At 43.9% G+C, this 27,302-nt stretch overlaps 1 protein-coding gene across 2 annotated transcripts in view; it reads left to right on the top strand.

Moving 5' to 3' along the window:
• Nucleotides 1-27,302, top strand: part of LOC138513784 (transmembrane protein 176B-like) — a 116,157-nt gene that overhangs the window by 14,173 nt on the left and 74,682 nt on the right. The window contains exon 1 of one of the 2 annotated variants that reach the window (XM_069628881.1): nt 7,532-8,011. The exons of the other annotated variant lie outside the window; for it this stretch is intronic. The gene's annotated coding sequence lies outside the window, so the exon portion shown is untranslated. Of the gene's footprint in view, nt 1-7,531; nt 8,012-27,302 lie in introns of those variants that run through there. 2 annotated transcript variants of the gene reach the window in all.

The following is a 27,302-nucleotide window of genomic DNA, read 5'->3' as shown; positions in this document are numbered from 1 at the left end:
AAGTTTTGGAGCTCCACCAAAAATGGCTGCTGATAGACTGGGACCACTCTGAAATACTTTCCAAACCTTTTTTTTCCCTGCAGCCGAGACTTTCTTATTGATTGATTTAGCAAAATGCCATACGTCAAATTGATGTTTAATATTTGGGAACTGCTCTCTCATTGTCTTGGCAATTGAAACGTGTCTGTCCGTGGCTATGAGGTTGATGTGCATTCCCCTCGATTGTAGATATTCCAGTGATTTTATAAATCCTAGTTTCTCCATGGCCAATGAGGATGTACATTGTGTTACCTGCACGACCACCGAACTCACAATTTACTTACTATCCATGTCCCGAAAGTGGTAGGTGCAGTACTTGGCAGAAAATCCAGGGATGTCGCACTGTCCATTGCCGGCTAGCCTGAATCGTTTGCCTTCGAATGCACTTGCTAGAGACAATTGTTCAATTTTCCAAGCATCATTAATGGCCGGAAACAGATAATCATGTTGGTATTTATAGTACTGCATTTTTGAAATGAAATGGAGTCCCACAAACTGAAAGAAAGACTCTAACTTTCTAAAACTGGACCCACTAAAAAGTGAGGCAGCTGCACACAGTAGATTGCCTGCTGGCAGTTTCCCCAGCATCGGTTGTGCAGACCATGAGAACGTATGATTTAATCTACAGGTGGCATGTATTTTGACGTTACTGCCTTGTTTTTGACGAGTCACATGAATCAATGGCTTCCCACATACTTTCCCTCTAACTAAATGCCCACATTTCAGCATACTTATAATATTCATCAAACAACTGTCGAATACTATGTATTTTCCCTCTTTCATTAGACTGTCATCCTGCGTCAAAGTTGTTTCGGCCTGTGACGTTGAGGACATATCACCACATTTGAAAGAAATATCGCTGCTATCAAGTTCTGATGCATTGGTGAATGCTGCTGCTGGTTCATTCTATGTCATTTCAACATCTGCTACTTCAACATTGATGGGAGAACACAACAATGTCGACAGCTTTTTTGGTGGCAATTTTTTGGCGGGTGTAGATTGTGTGATTTGATCTGTGACTACTTCAGAGCTATCTTCAATACATCCAGTATCATGTTGTTGTGGTGGTGCGGTCACACTGTAGCAATGGTCGTTTACAACTTTACTGGATTCTCCGGACACATTCATTTCATGTTCTGGACATTGGACATGAGCATCTCTAGTCTCAACATGCGGCGTCTGAATTAATAGTTCCTCCATAGTGTAAATGGTCTGGCAAGCAACATCTCTCATTCGCTTCACTGTCTGTGTATTTATAGTTCGGACACCCACGGGTAACTAGAGGATAGATTGGAAAAGGGATGTTCAGTTTAAACACAAGATAAAGTATAGTACAATTGACTGGAAAAAAACATAATATAGTCCCCAGCACAAAACAATTTCTAAAGTTATGAACTGTTTGTAACTAACCTTATTTTCGTTTCTTTTCTTTGCAACTTTTTTGACTCGACCTTCAACATCTGCACGCTGTTGCTCCTATTTGTATCTGCATGTCTCCCCTTCCTCTTGCGCTGCAACAACTATATTTTCTGTATCCGCATAGACAGCACGGAATGAGGCTCCATCGACTGCCTGAAACATAGTATTTTCATTACTGTGTATCAAAATATTGTTAGCATAAAACACATGTGAGGACGAACACACAGGTACATCTCAATAGCCAAACACAATTTAAACATTGTCTGGAACAATCAAACGACAAGTATTCGAGCTCTGATGACCTAGTTTGATGGAGCTGTCAGTGTCCTACCTCTGGCTCTGCATAGACTGCCACGAATGATTGTATTGAAGGGGAGGCATCCGCAACTCCCTGAAACACAGTACTTGCATTAGTATGGTTTTCAATATTGTAAACATAACACACACTTGGGGTCGATGGCACAGGTACATATAAAGAGATAGCCACAAATGTTGCATTGTCTAAAAGAATCAAGGAATATTTAAATATGATCAGATTTAATCGACTTATTTCTCCAATTTCTTTACATCTGCATCATCTAAATGGGATCTTGTGATTGTAGTGGAAGCTCCATCGTCTCCCTGAAACACAGTACTTGCGTTAATAGGGAAGAAAGTATAGCAAATGGAATCTCGTTATATGATCACGCTCGATGGAGCTGTCAGTATCCATACCTCGTGCTGCTGAAGAATATCTATGGATGTTGTAAATGTGGTGTGCACTTCCGAAAGCTGTTGCGCCGATTCGTATCCGCATGGTCCCGCTTCCCCTGGAATTACTTGAATGTCAGGCTCCGCATCAAGTGCGTGGGTTGACGCTTCAACAATTGCCTGAAACATAGTATTTGCATTAGTAAGGATTACAATATTGAAAACACAACACACACTTGGGGTCGACCGCACAGGTACATATCAATGGCTAACCACGAATGAAACATGGTGTAGAACAATCAAACGACAAGTGTTCCAGTCCCGATGATCACGGTCGATGGAGCTGTTAGTATCCATACCTCATGCTGCTGAAGAACATCTAGGGCTGTTGTCAATGTGGTGGACGCTTCAGTATCTCCCTGAAAGACAGTACTTGCATTAGTATGGATAACACTAATTATAACTGAAAACAAACACCAGGGGACGACAACTAAGGTGTATATCAATTGGAAAGCACTAACCAAACAATTGGTAAAATAATCACACGATACATAAAAACTATTACTTGACATGCATAAAACAAGTCTGTAGCGGAATAGCCAAGTATGATTCCTGTTACGTGCTAGAAGTGGTTGATAACTGCGGGCACGTCACGGATGTAGAATGTTCTTGTTTCAGATTCAGTGGATAGTCAAGCAGTTGTAAAGGTAAATTATTGTTTGATGATGAAACGCAAATATTAAAAAATTACCATGTAAACCGACAGTATACTTGAGAATAATGCTATTGAAAATGCGCAATATAGTACAGTTCCCTGTGCCCATAAATAGATTCCCTTTGGGGGTTATAAAATCAAATTTTTTTTATTGCTAAATGTCATTATTGAAAAAGCTATACACTCATATCAATATCGAAAGTATTACAAGGGAGTATTACAAGGGACACAACACCTAAAATATCAATTAATCCATTCGGCTACCTACACACTACCGCAAGGCCTAAAGCTAAATCCGGAAACTTGACTCACCAGTGGCGGAATGTGGACGAATAGAGTTGGAATAGCATTTGCGAGCAATTTTCGCATTGTTTGCCGTTTATTCTTCTTTGTTACCCAAGATGTGGCGTATATGTTCAAGGAAAAGTGCCGGCTGCAGATGCAGTATCGATCACCCCGCTTCTCCTCTAAGACTTGTTGGACTCTACTTTCCAGCTCATCCAGTGGATATCCGCAATGTCTGACCCATTCTCTTATTCGATCAACAGATTTCGGGAATACATGCATTGTACTGCCTTCAGATTTAGCATGGGTCTTCGAAGGGCAACCGCTAATTGAACAGGCAGGCATTGTTGAAAATTCTGAAAAGTAAATATCAAGATTATTATAAAACCTTGATGAATAAAAATGTCAAAAAAGTAAATGAACCATAGCATGCTCAATGCAAGGTTTGTTTTGGTCGCCGGAACTATACCAGTTCATCATGTGTGGCTTAGTATTTGCATAAGTTACAGAAATGTTTTAAATTATGTGACTAAACTCTGAACATGTGACTCGCCCTTAGGATGTTCTGTCTTGCACAAAAAGGAAACATGCTTACATTATAGACTGGACCCCCGAAGGATGCAATTCGATGACAATTGACACAGAGGAAAATAAATAGATCTATTGATAGCATAACAATTGAAACTCAAGTCAATAGCAATGAGACCAATGACCATAGCTCTATTGGGTACTGTAATCTCAAATAGAAATGTAAAAATGACCGAAATATGACTAGGATACATGGCCTTACCTTGACCAACAAACAGTTGGATTCAGCAGGCCGAGCAGTATGTTACAGGAGAACAGGTAGATGGCCACAGGTAGCACACTGACGAGTTTGCTCGAAGCGGTCACAGATAGTAAGACGACGAGCAGATTAGCATGGATCTCAATGCTTCTCAGGTAGAAGGTTCAGGAGTTGACTTGCAAAGCACAAAGATGTTCTCATGAGACATATCAAGTAGTTTATAAAGTATTAGAAACAGGGGTGTGTTTGTGAATGAATGACGTGTGTATGTCGTGGTATTATGTGGTTTGCAGGGGGGCGGCCTGCCTCAGGAGAGGCCTGCCTGGAGACACGGGGTCTGAGGAGGCCATATGAGCGATGGCCCCTGGGCGTGGGATACCTTTTGAAGTGTACATGCTGTTTGGCACCTTGGCCATTTGCGCCCATGACAGCCCCCCATGCCAGCGCTCATCCCCGGGTGCGAACCGCCTTTGATAGAGGGGGGTGGGATGCATGGGCCTGGGGCGTGCAGATAAGGCACAGGAAGACTGCTGGATGGAGACACGGGGTCTGACAAGGCCATATGAGCGATAGCCCCTGGGCGTGGGATACCTTTTCAAGTGTACATGCTGTTTGGCACCATGGCCGTTTGCGCCCGTGACAGCCCCCCATGCCAGCGCTCATCCCCAGGTGCGAACCGATTTGATAGAGGGGGGTGGGATGGATGGGCCTGGGGCATGCAGATAAGGCATAGGAAGACTGCTGAATGGAGACACATTTATGTGGATTGCAGGAGGGCGGCCTGCCTAAGGGGAGGCCTGCCTGGAGACAGGGGGTCTGAGGAGGCCATGTGAGCGATGGCCCCTGGGTGTGGGATACCTTTTGAAGTGTACATGCTGTTTGGCACCTTGGCCGTTTGCGCCCGTGACAGCCCCCCATGCCAGCGCTCATCCCCGGGTGCGAACCGATTTTGATAGCAGGGGTGGGATGGATGGGCCGGTGGGCATGCAGGCAAGTGTGTGGGAGCAAGGGGCCATCAGGCCCCTCTCACCCTTACTTCTCAGTAGAAACTGGGACCAAGTGCCTCCAGTAGTGGGTTCGCCCCTTGCCCTTCTGTGATGTTAACTTTGGTTGACATTCGCGTAGATGGGACCACTGAGCAGGACACGGGGCATCCATTTTTTGTACCCCCCTTCCAATCCATCTTGGTGACCAGGCCTCACTGCGCACAGCACATGGCCCCCACCCTCGTTCCCACTCTGACTGGAAAACTCCAGAGGTATTTGCAACAGCTAATAAATGTAACACATCACTCTTCCTCTTCGATCACTGTCCTGCATGTGAACCAGCCTGAACTAAGCACATAGCTCGTTCATCTCCACAAACGTGTCCTCAATACCTGCATGCATTATTGAGAATATATTATGTTAGCTTAGATAGTGACCACCTTGCTTCACAGCGACCTGACCTTCACCCATTCGGAAGCACAGATGTCTGATGTCCATCCTTGAATGGAGACACACTTGATTCATTTAAAAAATCGAAACAACCGTTGTTAAAATATATGTGGTGTTTTATTTTGTATCTTATTTTGATGACACAAAAATACAAGACTTTACACATTGTACAGGTCAGGTTGCAGCACAGTGAGAGCAAATCCCCTGTACTGACCGCTGTCACTCGGGAATGTTTCTCTTATGGCACGAACGGCACAGGCGGGTATTACTCTTCGAACGCGGTGTCGAAGCCTCCCATGAAGCCACCATGTAAAGGAACGATAGGCCACCAGCCTGTACCACCTGTGAAAAGGAATGAAACAAACTGTTTTTAAATGACCAAGATATGTTTAATAAACCTTTGTTGTCAATGGCAATTCTTGTAACTAATGGCATTCTGCTCGGACAAATGCTATCTAGACACTGCACACTATTGAACGACTTTCATGCGTTACAATGATATGTATATGTAATTTTGGATATAGTAGAAGACCATGAAATAGGAGTGGCATGACAAGCAGAGTATGCTTACTCGTTACTCGGATTACGAGGATGAACAGTTGCGCGAAGTTCGTGCATAAGCACCATCATTATCCTCAACACGGACCGTGTGAGGCAGGCTGCCCTGAAGTCTGGCAGCTCGGTGATGCATTGCAGTCGTGGCTCGCCTTCCGAAATGTAGGCCACGCTTCCCGAGTTTTCACAGCAGCAGCAGTTCTCGTCCTCGGTTGGCATTAGCTTGCATCGATTGCATGTGCACCAGGTGGAAACACCGTCCATGCGACTAGATCCAGGCTCTTTAGCTGTTGAATCGTCCTCGCAACTGCCATCCGAAGACCCATCGTTTTCGCAAGTTTCCCTTTGCAGTAGTTCCTCCTCGGTATTGTGTGTTAAACAAACTAAAATAATTTATAGCGGTGGTACTGGTATCTGTTCACACAGGCTACAAGCAACAAAGGTAGCTGACCAGAGCACAGAAACGAGTCACAGAATACTCAAAGTAACACAGAGAGAGGAATGGAATCGAAAATCTGCTGCTGTGTGTTGTGAAACAGTCTGTTTATACTTATTGAGGAAAGAGGCTTCCTGCCATTTCCATGGCTACACGTCATTAGCTGAAGCGCAGCGAATGTTGACACGAGACGTGCTTTGGCGTTGTGAAATGGGCGGTACGCATCTGCTGATGACAGGCTCATGGGCGGGGGAAATGATTTAGTGCCGCAAAAGCAGGTCAGCCTGGGCGATGGGGGAAATGATAGGATTATCACAAAATGGCAGCTCCCTAATGCCTGTTTTTGTGTGCGTTTAATGGACGAAAACTCGGGTAAGGTCCATAGGAAATTTTTCTAAAATCGAGCGACTTAGGCTTAAAAACACATGGCCGACCCGTAGGGGCAATACAAAATGTTTACCAAGCCATTCCTTTAAGTTTTGTTTGAACACTGATGATGGGAATACAAGTGCAAAACAAGAAGTACACCCACAGCAGGAGGGATTTGCTCTCAACAATTAGCTCTTCCTCTTTTCCACGATGCCATCTAAACATTATATATCACTCCAAAGAGCCCCAGACCCTAACTATATTGGAAGATGACATTTGGGTTCCCTAAAAAGCTAAATAATGCACAAGTGTACTCATCCTCCCCCACAAAGGTACAGGTAAGGTATCAGGTAATAATGTCCCCATACGTAATGTCGCTAGGAAAAGCCATTGGAGACATTATGTATGGGGATGGGTTGCGGGGATGTCCCCTGCTCCCCCGCATGTTCAATGTAATGATGTGTGTCTCCGCAAAAAACTGCGTCTTTTTTTGTCAGGAGGCATTTTTGCGGGGACATTATCACATGAAACCACAGGTAAGCATACTTGCCTCATGAGCACTACGGGTTTGAGAGCAAAGTCTTTGGACACCATGCTTAAAATTGAAATCCTAATCTCCCTGGCACAGAGGTTGGTGAAGCTCTCTCTGCTTCCAGCCTCAGATAATATGTGGCAAGCCACTAAGGGCATCCCTATTCAGTAATGAATGTATTAATTTATTCATTCATACAGGATGTCATTTGGAGGGAGGAGGAGGAGCCAAACAGAGGATCGCCTGCCAGATTGATGTTGCAACCATATCCACTGGTGGAGTTGCATGGCATGTTTTCTGAATCGGCACGGATTATTGGCTACCAAAGCTCGCAGACAGTCCTCCCATGCCAGTCGAGGAAGTGAAGAACCACAAACAAAATGGGCAGGAACTGTCCCTGTCTCTGCTGATCTGCTAGAAAGTTTACAGAACTTTAGGTTCCCCGAAAAGTAATTCTGGCTGCAAACACCTCTGTCATGGCTCCTAGATGAACAGACACGGAGCATGAAGGGGCCAAAGACTCTGGTGTATGACTTCCCTCTCTTTCCCCTAATTGCCTGGGCCCAAGCAAGGAAGGGCATCAGTTGTGCCATTGAGAGTGGTTTGCTATCCTGAATCAGCTATCAGTCGCCTCCAACGGAAGATTCCAGCTGCCCTTTGTCCACCCGGCCATCTAAAGTGGGGACAGACTTGCCACTCCTACCTCCAGACATTTGAAGATTGGACCACGGAGGTTGAACATGCCAGGGTATCGTATCTCCTGCAAGATAGTTATTGTCATTCAGCACTCTCGTAGATATTCTATGATTTCTTCTTATTCAAATCATTGGAAATCTTTTAAAAGATGGTGCCTTTCCCATTGCGTAGCACCTCTGGATTTTTATGTGGCTAGTTTTCTGGGATTCCAGTGGGATTGATTGTTTGTACTCTTCGGTCAGTTACATGCCTTCAGGGACTCCAGGGAATCATGGCAAGACCTTCCAGGAACGCCTCTCTTGATATCACACCTTTTAAAGAGGTTTTACGCCATCCACTGGTTTCTTCCTGGAACAGTATAAACGAAAGGGGTGCCTGATTCAAATCCCTGGTCATATACTAGTAAACAGAAAATTGGACCAGTAGAAACAGGGAATAGCTACTCAACACATTTATCTATGTATAAATACCAATAAATGCTCAATTGTCAGTTATAAAAACTTTTATTTTCATAAAATACTTTGTTAAAATATTTAAACAAACAGATGTCTGCATATTCAACTCAAACTGATTCACTTCTACCATTCATTCCACTTTTTTCTTTCTTTTTCCACCAATTCAATGGCATATATCTTTTTGGCCTCCTATTAGTCAGCCTCAGATTTTATTTACACAATGAAAGAAAGTCCTCCACCTAATGGTCTGATGGTTCCTTCTATGTGCTACTAGTCACACAGACCTACGTCTACACGTGTTTCGGTTGTCTTTTCAGGACATCAACACTCGTTGCCCCTTTGTTTTCGCAACCTTCTTCAGGACAAATTATGGGGAGTTTCCTTATTCCGATTAGCACCAAGTAGGGTGAGTAACACCACCTAAAACACAATACAAAATATCAGAAAACTAAATAACTCCACAAATAACTCAATTGTTAATATCTAAAACCATTAGCTATTCCCTCTTATTAATTTCCACAATCAATGTGTAAAAGATTCTCAACAGTAATCATTGTATCAACATGCACGAGTGATCATTTATTACACCCATTTCACATTGTTTCATGGATTAATCCTGTTCCCATCCCTGTGTAGTGGCCCCATCCATCTGCCCACACCCAGGATGCAAACAAACATGCATAATGATTATTGCACATTGTACTTATCTAAATGTTTTAATTTTTGGCAAAACATTCAGGCTATCTCTTCAAGAGAAGTTCTTCGGATCATGGTCCCAGGGGTCAGGTGGTTCAGATTACCTCCTATATAATGGGAGATGCTTTTTAGTAAGGATTTATATAGTAGGAGGTCTATTTAAATGGGGAGCCGTCAAATACTTACATCCACATCTGGTATTTTCCTGCATGTGATATTTTCAACTTGCAGCCAGTCTATTCCTCAATGGTGGTTTACTTTGACAAGATCTGAAAACAGATTAGGGAAAAACACAAGGCTTAGCCTCCATGCCCACTTGCTTCTAAGTAGTTCTCATTCTCCTCTCCTGTACCTTTCCTTTCAAATATAGCAATTGAGGGTCTAGCCCAATTCATCCTCGGGGTCTACATCCCCCTCTCTCCATTAGCTATATATGCTTATCTCTATTTCTAGTTGGCGACTCTCTCGGTTTTAGTTCGCACCCAGATGTAGAGGATTTGTCCATCTTATCTACTTGGAAGTTATACAATAGTCGAAGCTAGTCCCTTTTCCCAGACATATCCCATATATATGGATCAGTCCGTTCCTTTCCTCGCTTGCCTATTTCCTCCCGTGTGGTTGCCCTTACTGTATTCGGAACGTAACTCCGCCCGCTCACGCTTACCTTGTTATTCTTTTTCGAGCCACGTCTGTGTATCATCTTGTCATCCGTTTCCAGCGCTTTTCTACAAACACGCCATGTTTCTTATTTATACTCGCGCGTTTGTAGAGAGCGAAAGAGGACTATCTCGGATCCTCCAATTAATGAACACAAAAAGTGGACTACCTACCTAATGTTGGTCTCCCTCTCGTGATACACTGCCAGCCTACATATTCCTAAGCATGGGCAAGCATGATATGCCCTGTAGTCTCTCATTATGCCCTTGGCCAAAGGTTACAGGACACACATCTATTTCGCACCGGGGTTCGTCAACTGACAACACCCTTATCTGCATTTATTGAATGATATCCATGTGTATTACTGATGACGATGAATCACCCCAGCATATTCCATAAGAAATATTGTTTCATTTCGCTGTAGAATTGAGTATGCAAACTCATTCCACATAGTTACACTTCATGAACATAATCTGACCCCAGGGTTTGTCAATTAACGTAACCCCTATCTTCAATAGATGAAGTCTATGTGTGTTACTGACCTTGTTGAAACGCCCCAGCGTGCTATAACAATCTGTTACGCCGGTGGGATGGGTATAGAAACTCATTACCCTGGGTGTCGCCTCTTGGACAAGGGTCCCATTCACGTTCAGAGTCGTCCAATTTGGACTTCAACTTGATACACATTTATATTACCTTAGTGTGTAATTAAGGTTCCCCATTCCACCGAAATATTCAGGCCATTACTTACCGTATCAAGGTGGTATATCCATCGCTGCTCCAATTTGTGCAGCATAGTGGATATATCTCCACCTCTTTTTGGTACTCTCACTGTTTGTAAAATAAACCATCTTAAGTCAGTACCCTTGTGTTTAAGGATAAAATGGTCCACCAGCGCTTTTTCAGCTATCCTATTCCGGATACAGCTGCGGTGTTCCCCTATACGCTGTCTGACCTCTCTTGTCGTCTTGCCCACATATAGAAGATTACAGGGACATCTAATAATGTAAACAGCATTTTTGGTGCGACAATTTGTATGTATATTCAATTTCCATTTGATGGCGCCATAATTAAACTCATGTCTTGTTTCTGTCCATGGACACGAGACACAGTTCCCACATTTATGATATCCTATAACCGGGGCTAAGCCCCATTGGTTAAGTACAGTTTGTTCAGAGTTAGAGTCTCTGTAGGTGTGTATCAAACGTTGCATGAGATTCTGGTTCTTTTTAATACCTTTCCTTTTAATTTGTACCTTTCCTTTCAAATATAGCAATTGAGGGTCTTGCCCAATTCATCCTCGGGGTCTACATCTCCCTCTCTCTATTAGTTATATAAGGGGTGAAAAAAGGAAAGGGAGAAAACAGCGGGATACACTCTTCTCCCTGTGACATTGGGGGAAAGTAAGTTTACCCTTGGACAGGAACAGCAGGCCTGTAGAGTAATGCCCCAAATTCATTTAAAAAAATGGTTATACTGTGTGGTAAGATAGTCCAGTAGGGCCCACATAAAGACACACTGGGCCTCATTACAAGTGCGGCGGTAACCGTGCCAGAAATTCCAGCAGGTTACTGCCAGACTCGTATTACCATTCCGCCTCTGTGATTGCCGGAATCACCGGGGCATTACAACCCCGGTGACCCGGTAATTCCCGAGGCAGAATTCTGTTAATCCCCATTCCCATGTAGTCCAATAAGACTCCATGGGAATGGGGAAGTGGAAACACTGGCACCATGCTGTAATGGTGCCAGTGTTTCCATGTCCTCCTGCAGGCGGGTGGTGTTAAACCCGCCAGGTCAGACCTGGCGGGAGTGACACCTCCCGCCTGCAGAACTTGAGATCAGCCGGACCGGAAAGAACGGTGGTGGCGGATTTACCACCACTGTTCTTTCCGGACCAGCTGACTCGTAATGAGGTCCACTGACTAAATATGCCACAGAGCGAGCAGCTGCATTAAGATGACCTGAACCTACTTCCCCCTCTTGGTCAGATCCTCTATTGAGAGGGAGCCTTTCCATCTCGAAGATGTTTGATGGGCTGTGACCTGGACCTCTATCTTTCTTAAGACTTTTGGACTGTAAGGCCAAGGAAGAAAGCCTTACACTCTCACCATGAGTATATGGCTCGAGTCAACGATTTCTCTAAGTGATCGAGGAAAGGTTAACTGGAGGGATCACTGAATCCAGGGTGGCAGCTTGGGGTTCTCCCATTGTCTCCCAACGGTATGGTGGCGACTTGAACAACACTGCATACATGTGTTTCACGCTATTGTCTCCAGCTTCTTGGTAATCTTGAAAACGCTTTGGGAGTGTGGGATTTCTATCCATACACAGAAAATGCAGGCCTCATTGTAATTGATTTTTGTAATGAACAGTCATGTGTGTAGCAGATATAGTAGTCTCTATACTCGTCTCTGTCATGTTTATTCTGAGCATCAAAGCCCCTCAGCTTCAGTTATTCAGAAATAATTAAGGACTGGGTGATAATCACCATTGCTCTTAGTACTACTGCTCCTCATAACAGTCTTTATGATCCACTTAGCCTCCACAGTCATCAAGCCTTTGGCTATGGTTGATGCTTGAAAATAACAGGAGGAAAGATGTGAAATGTTGCCCTCTTGTATGGCAAAAGGCATAGCGCAGGAGCCTCATTCCCACAAGGAGAGAGGGTAGGGAAAAGGAAAGCTAATCACAATATAGTAATAAAACCAGATCCGGTGGGCCAGATCGGGTGGTAACACGGGAGGGGCCCATCATTAAGTCCCTCAGAGCCCAAGTTACAGGTACGAGCCCAGCAAGGGCCTTAAAGATGGGCCTCTCCCGTGTTACCACACGATCTGGCAGGGGCGTTGCTAGGGGGGGGCTAAGGGGGCTATAGCCCCTGATCTTTTGGTTGAAGCCCCGGATAGAATCTCAGGAGCTACAGCCAAAAGACTAGCTAGCCCCCAGTCCCAACAGTTCCAACATCAGCGTAGCCCCGGGTCTTTTCCAGACCTAGCAACTCCACTGCGATCTGGCCTTCCGGATCAGGTGTTATTGCTATTATCACCCTGGGTTTTTATCGCTCTCCCAGCGTCCCGTTCATTCAAACAACAACATACCTAAGATGGCACCATGGAAGTGGAAGCCGAGGGGCCATGCAGAGCCCCTCTTCCATTTCCATGGCAGCCGCCAAATGAATCTGGCAAGTAGGGCAGGTGGTGGGAAGTGACTGGCGATAAGAGGGAAGGGAAATATGGCAGGGTGGGAGAGCAGCCATTAGGTTGCTCGGAACTTGGCTTGGATCTGAGCTACCTGATTGGCTGGCTCCCTCACCCCATCTGCTAAAGTTTAATTTCCAATCTTCGTAGGTAGGATTCACTTTAAAATAAATAAGGACTGTAACGAAAAGAGGTAGGACTCGGCGTTATGGTGATTACTAATCTTGACATAATGCAGAGTGTCAGGTATGCTAGTTTGTGGGAGAGTATATGGACAGAAAAAAGACACAGTCATAGGAATATTCAGAGGTTCTTCCATTAAGGGCTTTGCTTTACAGTCAAGACTTTGTGTAAATGATTGAAACAAAATGACTGTTCCTGATTTACTGGGTCATAGACTATGCATCTGTTTCCTTACAACTGGAATGGAAGTAGACGATTGTCAATAGTCTCCCCATGTTTGTTGTCAGTTCATGTATTAAGGAGTTGCGTTGTGTCCTTCTAGGTCATTTTAACTTTTAGTGCGGGAGTGGAAACATTGCAGTAAATTAAACTGGATTCGGGGGTGGGAGGGGGTTGCACTACCCTTGTGAGCAGCTAAGGTGTTTCTGTTTTTTGAAAAGTTGGAGAATTGTCATAAATGCTTTGTTCTAGTCCTCCTTTGTTCAGACTGTTCCCTTTGTATTTACATTTCACACTTATCTCAGATTGTACTGAGATGGATTTAAAACATACGCATGAAGTATGCAAAGGTTCATGAGATGCTTCAGCTGTTAGACGGGAGCTAATTTTGCTCCTAAGTGTTATTTGACGATGGGGCGCCGTTACATTTCCACTGCAACGTAACCGGCTCCCCGCTTCCAAATCATTGGCACAGTGGAGTGCAAAAGTGCAGGGCAATGTACGCTGCCATTTGCCCTGCATGTTTGCACTCTGCCGTGCAAAGTGAGTAAACACTTTTAATTGTGAGCGCTGCTTGCCATGCACGCATATCAAGCAGCGCTCAGGGCAGCGTTTAATTTCAATTGTACACGCTGCCTGCCATGTGGGCATGGCTTGGCTGGCAGTGTGTACAATGGATCCCAATGGGGTCTGCCTGGTTTATGCTGGTACATAAAGCAGGTGGACTCCATAGGGCTCGCCAGCATTTGGGCAGCATGAAAATATATGCCAGAGCAAATGCTGTAGCAATGATATGGCGGAGAGGAGGCAAGGCAGGCGGAAAGGCAAGTTGTGTTGCGCCCCTCCTCTCAACCATACAAATGCTTGCATATGTGTCGTGGCATGATTGAAAGGCCTTTCAATCACATTACGCCACTATGGAACATGAGCTCCATAATGTTTTACTGTGTAAACATTTGCAGTTCTGGTCAGCTAATGCACTGTGGTAAATTGCTTAAGTGTTTCATGTACAATACATTTATTAATTGATTTAGAGTTCCTCCGTTTACCCATGTGTTAACATGCAAAGTGGCAATGCCACTATAGGAGGCCACATATTGTAATAAATATGTTCTCACTTTGTGTACATGTATATATTCGAACCCAGCTAGCACATCATTGCCAGTTTACATCATATCTCGTTCATACACTATTGCCAGGGTCCAGCACAACCATTTAGCAGATCATTGGCAGTTTATGGTAGGCCCAATTGAGAATTACATTATAGCCACTTAGCAGATCACTATCAGTTTGCAATATGATCAGTGGGCACACCATGACTGATTTCCATTCCAGTTTTCACACTTTGCACATCATTGCTCATTTACAGCATATCTCCTTTTCACATGTTTGACAGTTTAAGTTATGCCCTATTAGCATATCTAGTTTCTGTTGTGTTTAGTTAGCCTATAAATGCCCAGCCTTAGATGACACTCTAACCTGAGTTGTTGGTGCCGAAAAGAAGCGACAGCAGTGCTTCTCACAGTAGTTTAGTTCCTGAATGAGCATTGAAGCTACAAACCTTAGTGGACAGTGTCACTCCACTCCCCAGGGCAATTGCAGGCTGGTTACCGTGTGATATCCAGTTTGCAGGATCCAATTATAGAACGTTTCATACAAAATGGTAGTATACTCTCATTTCGAAATGCACACTTTGTAAAATGCCAGTATCTTCTGAGTTTGGCCATGTTACTAAATTCACAGTTTCTCCATCCCCAGTATAAACCAAAATGTTCCAACCCCAGTATATTCCCATTCTGGCTCTCTCAGTATATTGACTTTGGTTCTCTCTCTGTATATTTCCAGTGGGGTAAAAACATTCTCCGTTTGATGGTCCGAGTTAGTGCTCAGTTTGATAATCCCAGTAAACTCCCATAGAGTTGGACAACCACAGTATATTCTCAGTTTGAAGAAGACCAGTTAATTCCTATGTTTGGCAATGCCAGTGCACTCCAAGTTTGCAAAATCTATACATATATATGTTTGTGAAAGTGTGTTTGTATGTTCGGGGTTGGCGCCAGCCCCATAACAGTTGGTGGGCTGAAATTGTGGCCCACGGACGGCATTCCAGTCTGGGGTGTACTGGCGATAGTGAAATCTGATCAACCCCATCCATTCGCCCTGCACAGGGCGAGGCCCAGTCCTGGGCTATCTATGTAGGTGATTTTGGGAGATTGATGATTTTGCGACTTTTAAAAAAATAGGAAGTTAGGGCACAATGTCGGCATACCAGTCTGGGGTGTACTGGCGATGGTGAAATTTGACCAACACCATCCATTCGCCCTGCACAGGGGCGCAGCGAGGTCTGGCCTTGAGCTATCAGTATTGGAGATTTCAGGAGATTGCTGATTTTGTGATTTTTCAATAATAGCAAGTTATGACACAATAAAACATACACAAGGCTATAGTAGACCCCCACATGCATGTCATCAATGACATTTGTGATGTCATCTTTGATGTCCTTGGTGTTAGTGTTAGCAGTGCACAGTGGTGCGGGCAGTTATGGTTGCTTAGCCTACCATAACTGGCGAATTTCAGGGGGTTTTCGGTTTTACTTTGAACCATAATGTCACGTTTATAAAGTTTTTTTGTGTGAATTATACAGGATTTTAGTAACGCAACTTAACCATAACCTCCCCTTAAAGTTTTTTTTTGTGAATATATATATATACATAATAACAGTATATTCGTTCCTATTTTACACAATGTCACCAAACTTCCATTTTACTATTGAACAATTGTAGTAAACTCTTCTGTCATGCTATTACATAATCATCTTTGACGCCTATTGCACTATTAAACAGATCAAATATCTTCCCAGTTTCGAACATTATAGTATATATCCCATCTGTACAATTGCAGCACCCTTCCATATTGCCAATTCCATTATATTCCCAGTATAACCATCACAGCATATTTTCAATTTGCACAATTCCTGTCCAGTCCTAGTTTGACAAACCCACTATACACATACTAAGCCAAGTTGCAATTTGGCAATCCCACTCTACCTCTGGTTGGTTAATCCATTATAATTCTAGTTGGGCAACCTTAGGGGGTAATTTTACAACGGGAGTCATGCTTAATGAAAGCGTAAAAACAATGCATAATGCTTTTAGGCTTTCATATTGTGCTCCAGCTTGTGTGCCCTTTGAATGTGTTGGTAGGGCACAAAGCGAAGTTTGCATCTCTGATGTGCTTTCCACCACAATCTTGGAAACATGCAACAATGCATGACTGCATGAGGTTTTCATGCAGGTATAAAACAAATGGATTCCCAGTGAAATATGCCTGAGATCAGCACCTGATAATGAGCAGGAGGATTCCATAGGAATCTATTAGTAAATACTGCCTGCAAAGCCCAGTTTGCAGGCAGCATTTATTCTTTTACAAAGCGTAGGGTAGAACTGAAGGGTAATGATGATTTTTGCCAGTTTTACACTACACTTTGTAAATTCTTAAAATTGTATGTAAGGGGACCCAATGTAAGTGCTAATATTGGTGGTCCCCTGCAAGCAATTAGCATTTTATTTTTAATGACCCCTTACTTGAATCCCAATAATACCAATTCATGTATATTCCGAGCCTGACAATTCCAATATATCCTCAGTTTGCACAATCCCAGTATATTTCCAGGTTAAGTATGACATTATAAACCCAGTTTGCATATTCATAGCTAGTCAATCCCATTCTATTCACTGTATGAAAGTATCAGTTTGCTGTCATTTTTACTGTACTGTAAATGTACTGTTTTGCAATCCCAGTGAATTCAGAGTTTACCCAATACCAGTGCAATCCCAGTTAGATCATCCAAATGTACTTTAGGTTTGACAGCCCCAGAACATTCTCATGGTATACAGTTGCAAGATATGAGGGTGCCAAGCCCTGTATAGTGCCAGTTCATCATTCCATCACACTTCATGTTTGGCAACTGAAAGATATGTCCAATTGTCACTGTGCTAGTATGTTGCTAGTTTTTTATTTTTTATTTGTTAGTTTATTACAAACTTTTATAAAAACAAATTTCAAAACTTTAGGATGAGTGCATCGTGGTGTCATAGTGTCATGCGTTTTCCTTAGTTGAATTCTTAATTTTTTGATCTTCCTTTTTTTTTTGTAGTGTACACTGACCCGGTGGTCTACAGAAGCAGTTTGGACATTTCTTCAAAAAATGTGGTCAGAGCGAAAGTTAGTTTTAAGTTTTGCCCCCAGCAGATCATTTTCCACCATTTTTCTCCATTTAGCAAAGGTCTTTCTGAGATAAAGGTTCCCAAGTAGCGTGTTCTTGGCATTGACAAAACAGGACAGAATAGAGTTAGGTGTTGTAGGGTTTCCAGTGTGTCAGGACAAAATCGGCGATTGCTGTCCTTGAACATGTTGCTTCTTCGGCTTTTCAGTATCTCTTACGTATGAATAAGTTTAAGTGAAATCTCATAAATAGATTCCGATGATGTGGGCTGGGGAATTTTTCCAGATATTTGGGCAAGCTGTTCATGGATTTAACTTCTCTACTATGTTCTTGAATAGTCAGTGTTTTTGCTTTTCTTCAATTGTTTCAGACCAGTCACAATTCCATAGTTTCCTGCCTCAGGATTTGTCTTTAAAGACCCTGAAGAAGCTCTGATGTCTTCTAAGATTTGAAGGCATCGATCATTCCATTCTTTGAGAATTGGTTCTTCCTAGTGTTTACAATCAGATTGTCATATTGCGAACTGTTTGGGCGTGTCATCCATAATTAGATTTCTGTAGAGCGATAGTGAACCCCATGCCACTCTTGCATTTATGGCTATGAGACACAGTTCGTATTTTATGAGGACAATGGGTACGGATCTTGGAAGGTGGAGTATTTTCCACCAGAATTCACTTTCCAATGTTGACCACAAGCTCCAGGAACAACTTAGTGCACAATCAGCGCTGTGGAGTAGAACAGGCACAGCTTTCTGCTTGTGGAATGTTATTACGGGTGTCAGGGAAAATTTGCCGAACATTTTGTGGATTATACTGCCCTGGGCTGTGAGTTGCTTGATTTTCGCCTTGATGGTATCTGTCCACGTGATGTCATTTGCACTTGAGTTGAGGCAAACTTCAAGGTATCTTGTTGATTCCACTTTGTTCAGTAATTCTTTCCCTAGGCACCACCTAAACAATTTTTTGTCCTTCTTTTCAGGTTTTGCATTATCAATACCTTGGATTTGTTTGCATTGATGTTTAAATCATTGCACTCAAAATAGGTTTGAAGTAACTTCAGTTTTCTCTGTAAACCAGTTGGGGTTTGGTCTAGCATGATGAGATCGGCAGCGTAGAGCGTCCATCCTAATGGCTTCCCATTGATTTTTTGGTGCGAACGAATTAGAGTTTTTCATCACTTCTCTGAGGTCTGATATGAACAGATTGAACAATAGGGATGACAACGGGCATCCCTGTGTGACGCCTCTGTGTGTGTTGATTGGTTTTGAGAGGAGGCCAGGCTGATCTATGCACATTTTTATTTTGGTTCCTGATTGCAAGCTTTTGATTGCTAGCAGGAGGCTTATTGGACAATTGCATTGTTTTAGATAGTCCATAGCAGCTCTCTGTCAATGCGATCGAAAGCTTGGGCTAGGTCTATAAAGGGCAAGTAAACTTTGTTTCCTTGTTTGATTGCTTTGCTTTTTAGCATATTGATCAGAAGTAAATTAAGCACACAGCCTACTCCCTTTACAAATTCTGTTTTTCGACAATCATAGTTATGCGATGTGTGGATCTAGTTCGTCTTTTTTGTATGTATCAGAGATGCAAAGACTTTTCCTAGTATGTCTATAAGTGCAATGGGGTGATAATTTTTTGGGTTACTTCTTATCCCCTTCTTGTGTACCGGCACCACAACAGCACTTTTCTACGATTTTGGTATTTCTATTTTCCTTATTATTTGTGAAAATAGGATCGTACAGTAATCGGCCCATTCTTCAGGTGATTCTTTCAGCATCTGATTGGTTAGTCTGTCTGGACCTGGCGCTCTTGACATGCTGGCATTTTAAATGCTTAAGAGGATGTCATCTCCATCAAATTCGATTTCCCACTTGTCTACATTTGGCAGGTCTGGATCTGGTGACATTCCTTTTTTCCCGTATAGTTTGTCATAGGCCCTCATTAGAACTGGTCCGGAAACAACAGTGCAGGTAAGCTTAACAGTACCCTTGTTTCTGGACCGGCCAACTACGAGTCTGCGGGCAGTGCTGTACCGCCCCCCAGGGTCAGACCTGGCAGGCGGAACGGCACCCGACCTCAGACTTTCACAGAAGCACCGGCACTGTTACTAACGGTGCCGGTGCTTCCATGATCCCCATTCCCATTGAGTCCAGACTCAATGGGAATGTGGATTAAAATTTACCGGCGCCTGACTTCCCGGAACGCCGGGGTCGTAATCCCCTGGTGATTCCAGAAAGTCAAGCGGCAGTAAATCATTATGGTCTGGCGGCTACCTGCCAGTTTTACCGGCACGGTTTCTGCCGGACCCGTAATGAGGGCCATAGTGTCTAACCCATTCTTTCACTGGTACCATGCTGTTTTGAAGTGTTTGCTGTGAGTTGTTTATGTTGGTTAAGAGCTGCCAGGAGTCTTTTGTATTTCTGTTGGTCATAGCTTGCATCATGGACTTGCATCAAGTTGCTGGGTTATACTTTTGTGGGAGATTAGCCAGTTTTTGTATTTCTGTTTGGGTTTCTTCTGTTTCGTGACCTTTTCCTCAGGCGGCAGGTGTGTGGTATGTCTGATCTCTTTTCGAAATTCTCTCTTCCGTATTAATACTTTTGGATTATACGCGTGTTTTGGTTTGAATCCACTTCTACGATGTGCCTTCTGGATAGCTGTGTATTCATATAAGAGATGTAAGTATTTTATTTGACTTCAGTTTTTTCTTGGCCAATTGCTCTCCGGAATTCCTTGTTCAATTCACACAAATTGGTTGTGTTTAGTCGAAGTCTATTTCTGCCAGGATCTACTAGTACTGATGTTTTCCAGCGACTTTGTGTGGAGGTCTTCGGAAAGTCACACTTAAGCTCCAGTAGGTCATGTATTGCTAGTTGCTCACTGTATGTTTACAGTGGTATCCTGGCTTTTAAAATACTTTCATTTGAATTTACTGAATCCCAGCATACTACCAGTTCGGCAGTCCAAGAGTTTCCCCATTTTGTCCCATAACCCAATATACACATGGCCACAGATGCGTGGCTATTGCGAGGCTCCTCTGCTGGGAGTCCTTACAAAGAAGAGAGAGGTCCGGAGCCTAAGTTTGCACAGTGCTCCAAGAGCACAAGACTATTGGCCACTTCTGCAACCCTACCAACCTCTCTGAGTCTCCACAGCCTCACACAACACCTCACAGTCTCACCACCACCCTTCCAAATGGACAGTGCTCGAGGCCACAAGCAAAGATCAAGGAAGGGCAGGACAGGAAGCCAGAGTTCCAAAACTCCCAGCTGCTTCTACTCTCTGGCTCTCCTGCTCATGCAGCCCACCAGTTTCTCTCTGTTTTTTGATATCACATCACATATCTGTACAAATATCCTTCCTTACATTTATATCAACAAGTGCTAAATTAGACATTACTAAAACGTCTCTCAGAGCTCAACCAGTGCATTTAGTACTAATTGTTTCTAACTCCCCATATTCACAATTACAGTATACTTCCAGTACAAACCATGCTTATAAATTTCCAATTCACACAACCCCATTATTTACCCAGTGTGACTACCAAGATATATTCCTAGCTTGTCATGGTAGTGTATATTCAGTTTTTGGCAATCCTAGTAGATTCCGAGTTTGACAACCCCAGTTATTTCCCACTTTGTGCAATTCCAGTATGTGCCCTACCTGCAGAAGCTCAGAATACCCACAGATGGACAATCCCAGAAAACTCCCATCTTATAATTCTCAGTTTTTATTATGCCAGTATATTCCCATTTTGCCATAATACTATATTCCTAGGTTGACGGACCCAGTTTAACAATCCCAGTATAATCCAGTTTGATAATTCCAGATAATACAACCCCAGCAAAGTTCAAATTTAGACAACCAGGGTATACTTCAACTTTGACGGCCCAGTACACCGAAGCAAAGAATCCCAAATCAGCCCCATATACCATGCAGAACAAGCTACTGCTGGAGGAACTATCCCTGAGTACTTAAAATTCACAACATGGAATACTTCATGCAGTAGAATATAATGGAAGGCTGTGTAATGAAGAAGATGGGCCTATAAACATGGGACATGGCATTCCACCTACAAAGAAAATACAGTGTACTGGCCAAGGCAAGTTCATCATTTGCATTTGTTCATTGCATTTTACATATTTAGGCAAACATTTGTTTTGACACCATAAAGAATGTGCCCAGTTCAAAGAACATGCTAGCTGAAGTGCCAGTAATCACATGACTATTAGCCTATCCTGGCTGTTTAAACACTTTTAACATGTTATATTGGCAGATGAGACATGAAGTCGGCAGGTTACCCAACCTTCTGTGACCGCCCATAAACTGCTTGTGATCTGTACCATCCAACATGGCACCAATGTTACAACACATATTTAAGACCCAATAACCTGGACTGTGAACAATGTACAACACAATGGTACCATTCATTTTACCATGAGGCCAAAAATAATTACTGTACCACTCCAAAATGGAATATAGACATACGTGGTAAATGAGACCATGGGCCTCATTACGAGTGCGGCGGTAAGGGGTTAACGGCACCGGTAAGGATGCCGGTACCGTTAACCCCTTACCGCCGCATTCTGAGATCCATTATCGGGTCCCGCTAAGGAAGGCTGGTTTTACCAGCCGCCCTTAGCAGGAGCCGCTAAGAGACCAGGGAGCTAATAACGGGCCCATTGTTAGCTCCCTCCCCATTCCCATTGAGCCCTATGGGGGCTCGAATGGGAATGGGGATGGGGATGGGTATTTTGAATGGGGACTTACCGGGTCCTCCAAGGTTGGAATGACCCGGTAAATCCCCATTCAAAGAACCCGGACACGAGTTTGGAGGCAGCCATGGCGTTAATAGCACCTAACTCGTAATGACCCCCCATGTGTAGGAATGCATGCAATTGTTTTTTTTTTGTTTTTTTTAATTGGTTATTAATAACACGCTTAATACGCATAGGTTTCTAAGCGCAGATGCGGGGATCGAACCTGTGTTGCTCTGCGTTGTCTTGCTTCCAAGGCGAGCACGTTGCCCCTGAGCTATCCTCCAGAGACTTGATTCTAAATGTATTGATTGTTAGGAGCAAGGGGAATAGGGTGCTGTACTAAGACTCAGCACCGGTTCACAGCCCAAGCAAAGAGTGCATCGCAATTCATGTAAACATGCTATCCATACTTGCTGCAGGGAAGAACAAATAGGCAAGGCCACACGCCATTTCTGTCTGAGAAACATTTGAGCAGCATTTATGGTATACGATTCACATCTGGGACAACTACAGCTGCTGCTTTACTTAGTCCTTGCCTAAATGTTTCACACCTAAAAGCAGAGTTTCCTGCTTTTTTCATACCATTCAAACAAGCAAGCCCCCTCCTCCCCCAAAACCCCCATTGCAAAATGCAGAAGTAGCACACAGAGAGCCATATGCAGGCCATATGCAGGAAAGAGCAACACTATTTTTCATTAGATTACATTTTATGCTTTCAGTGCCAAATCCCCTTACACCTCCATTACAACCTTTCCATTCAGTATTTATTCAGTAGCACCCTTCTCTTGTCCTCTTTCGATCCCAAACACCACCACACTTGTCAGTGAAATGAAAAGAACGCGACGGTCTGATCTGAAAGCAATTTTCGACTCTTGAATATATGTCATTGTTGTAGGAGTCACTCGAAGGAAAAGCCCCGGGGAAGGGAGTAGGGTCATACTAGAAACACTTCATAGTGATAATGTTGCAAGAGTTAGAGACTGACAGAATGGAGAACTGATTGGACAATTTTCTGTAGGGGCGGGTCCCAGGCAACGGTGTATGTTGTATGCCACCCTATTTGGCTTGTTCCAGAATTATCTAGAGGAGTTTCTGGTTGGCTAAAAACGGGATGTGCCTATTGTGGGGGGCTAGGACATTCTGCTCCTGCTAACCACTCTCATGAAAACAGCAATGCACAAAATAATGGGTAAACTTTGTAATTTCTGCTTTTTAAAGAAGCTGGTCATTTAGTTTTACAAAAGAAAGGTAATGGCGAAGGACCCAGCTAAATGTACAACGAGAGATTTTTTGTGTGTAAATGGTAGATGTTTAGTGGTGTCTCATTTTGAATATCTGTGCATCTGTTTTGATGTTAAAATAGTGTGAGGGACACTGGCAGACAAGAGTGGGAATACATTGGCACCATATAAAAGTGTGGTTCGGAGGTTAAAGAGGATGTTTGAGGGGAATTCCCTGCACAGGCCCTTGAGGCCTGTCAACGGAAGTCTGTCCCTTTCCAACTATATATGGTCCTGAAAGTGTGGGGCTAAACATCATGGGCTTCATAACCGCACCACCATACTACGGGTTTGGTGTGAGGTGGAGGATTTATCTCTAGACAAATGCTTGAGGTGAATCCACCACTTTACCTAAAAAAATCGACTAAAATTCTGCCAAATTCCCCCCAGAGTCCTATGGACTCCTAAATATGTGGACTTACACCACCCTACTATTTATTATTATTTTTTTATTTATAGAGTGCCCCAGCCCGTGGGCATCAGGGCGCTGACAAATAGACATAGGACAACATAAAATGACAGGGCAAGCGGGACATATCGGTCAAGTGACTGATCGCAAGAGGGTCGAGAGGCTACTTAAACAGAACTGTTTTCCGTTTTTTTCAGAATATCAGATAGTTGGGCTCAAGTCGAAGATCAAGTGGGAGTCTGTTCCATTTAGTCGTGGCTGGGCTGGGGAAGGCTCAGCCCAAGCCGTTGGATGTGTTTGCTTGTCCAGTTAGGGTCAGTCCTTTGTTTCCTGATCTTAATGTTCGGTTGGGTACATAAGGACTAATTTGTTTTTTTAGATAGTCGGAGGCGGAACCATAGAGACAGTGGTGGACAAGAGACATAGGGGGTCATTCCGAGATTGGAGGCAGCCATGGTGCTATGAGCACCATGGCTGCCTCCAATCCCGGGGCCGGGTCCGGTCTGGCTGAATGGAGATTTACCGGGTCATTCCGACCCTGGAGGACCCGGTAAGTCCCCATTCAGTAAACCATTCCCCATTCCCATTTGAACACCCATAGAACTCAATGGGAATGGGGAAGGCGCTAATAACAGTACCGCAAATTGCGGTAACGTTATTAGCTCCAAGGTCCCTTAGCGAGAACCGCTAAGGACGTGTGGTCTGACCACCCGTCCTTTGCGGTTCCCGCTAAGGGACCTCGGAATTGGGCGGTAAGGGTTTACCGGCACCGGCATCCTTACCGGTGCCCGTTAACCCTTAACGCCCAACTCAGAATGACCCCCATAGACTTGAAAGAGATATGGTCCTCAATGGAGAGCCAATGGAGAGTTTTTCTTACGTCAGAGATGTGATCTCTATTGGACTTGCCCGTGATAGTTCCTATTGCATTGTTTTGGATGACTTGGCATTGCTTGATGCATTTTTTGGTGACACCAAACATTAGGGAGTTTCCATAATCAAGTCTGGATAATATTTATTTATTTTTATTTATTTATATTTGTAAAGCGCACTACAGCCCACGGGCATTGAGGCACTAAGGAGTCTGAGGAGTAAGAAGGCTTACTTAAAGGGTTACAGTTAAGCCACCTAAGGACACTTGAAAGTTACGGTACATGAATGCTGAGGACTTTGTGGAATAAGAAGGCTACTTAGTGGGTTACAGTTAAGCCGCCCAAGGACACTTGAAAATTACGGTACATGAACATTACACAGATAGATAGATCGATACATAGCCACACACACACATCAGAGTGACTATAGATAGAGACAAGTTATACGAACAGGCAAGTTTTGATGCCTTTGCGGAAAGAAGCATGGGAGTCAATTAGTCTAATGTGTGGTGGAAGGGCATTCCAAGTGGGGGCAGCCACAGCAGGGAAGCTAGAGCCACCTGTGCGAACTCTACGTGTCCTGGGTACAATTAACGTGTTGGAGTAAGCGAACCTGGAAGGTCTGGCCGTAGAAGGTTTGGAGAACCTGTTGGCAAGGTAGGGGGGAGCTAAGTCGTGAAGGCACTTGTGAGTCTGGGGAAGCGTTTTGAAGATGATTCTTTCTTTAATGGGTTGCCAGTGGACCTGTCTTCTGAGCCCAGATATGTGGTCCCTACGAGATACCCCCGTGGCTGCCCTGAGAGCGTTGTTTTGGACCAACTGGAGTTTAGCAAGATTTTTACTGGAGGTGCCAATGAGGAGGTCGTTGCAATAGTCCAGTTTAGAGCCTATTATTGCTCTGGCGATGGTGAGCCAATTCTGTTGGGATAGGAAAGGTCTTACTGCGTTAAGGAGTTTGTAGTGGTAGGCCGACGTTGATGCAATGGCATTGACCTGCCTAGTCATGGTAAGATCGGGATCAAGATAGACATCCAGGGTCTTGACTGCTGATGAGACACTAATGGGGATGTTGTCTACGATGAATGAGCTGTAGTGCTTGTCCAGCTTACCCAGGGTAGAGGGGGATCCAACCAGCAGAAGTTCGGTTTTCTCACTGTTGAGACATAACCAGTTTTCCGCCATCCAAGATTGGATCGTAGAGTAGATGGTGTCGAGGGTGTTCAGATCAGACAAGTAATCTCCCGTGAGGGGAATAAGCACTTGGGTGTCATCAGCATAGTTGGTGTATGAGATGCCCAATGCGTCAAGTATTTTGAACAGTGGCCTCGTGAAGAGGTTTTAGAGGGTGGGTGCGATGCACGAACCCTGTGGGACACCACATTGGATGATGCTTGGGTCAGCTGAAGCAAGGTCGGAGAACTTCACTGCTCTTCCTTCCAAGAAGGAGGTGATCCATTTACAAGCACTGGGGGAGATGTTAGCAGCAGTGTAGAGGTGGTGGCAAAGGGTCATATGGTCAACCAGATCAAAGGCAGCGGAGAGGTCTAGAAGGAGAAGTAGTGCCGGTTTGCCAGCATCTCTTATGTCATCCATCTGGTTTTTGAGATCGAGGAGGGCTGTTTCGGTGCCATGCCTTGGGTGGAACCCTGATTGCCGGAGACCCCGAAGGTGGTTGTCCTCAAGGAATTTTTGAACTTGAACGTAGGCTGCCTTATCAAGTATTTTTAGAAGAAATGGGACAGTCTTGATGGCCTGTAGTTGCCCGGGATGACGGGGTCTAGGGATGGCTTTTTTAGGAGCGGGCAAACCCAGGCTTCCTTAAGGCCAGTAGGGACATGTCCGGATTGGAAGGAGGCGTTAATTTAGTGGTGGTAATGAAGGGGGCAAGGGAAGGGGCACAGTCCTTGATGATCTGAGCTGGGCAGGCGTCCCCTTTGCAGTTGGAAGATTTAATGGAGTTAAGCAGGGTGGTGACTTCTGCTACAGTCATGTCTTTGAAGTCAAAGATGGGGGAAGGTGAGGTGTTGGTGGTGGGGGGTTAGCAGTGATGGCTCTTTGCTATAAGGTTGGCTCTGGCCTGTTGGTGCACAAGGATCTTCCCTTGTAGTGTGTCAAGCTTAGTCAGCATGGCAGATTGAATAGAGTTGCACCAAGCTGTGTCCTTTAATAAGGTGGGCGGTGGGGAGGCAGGAGTCTCTAGTTCTCTGAAAATGGAGAAGATTTCTTTGGTGCAGGACTTAGCATTAATTATTCTGGAGTTGAAGGAGGAGGCTTTGGCTTTGATGATTGCAGTTTTATATTCAATGGACATGGCCTTGAATGCAGCTTTGGTGGAATCATTAGGGTTGTTTTTCCAGGTATTCAGTGCCACCCTTTTTTTTAGATCTTA

This window comes from Ambystoma mexicanum, chromosome 12, assembly GCF_040938575.1.
Source record: "Ambystoma mexicanum isolate Mex_15411 chromosome 12, UKY_AmexF1_1, whole genome shotgun sequence".
Taxonomy (NCBI): Eukaryota; Metazoa; Chordata; class Amphibia; order Caudata; family Ambystomatidae; genus Ambystoma; species Ambystoma mexicanum.
This window is presented reverse-complemented; position numbering and strand designations above follow the sequence as displayed.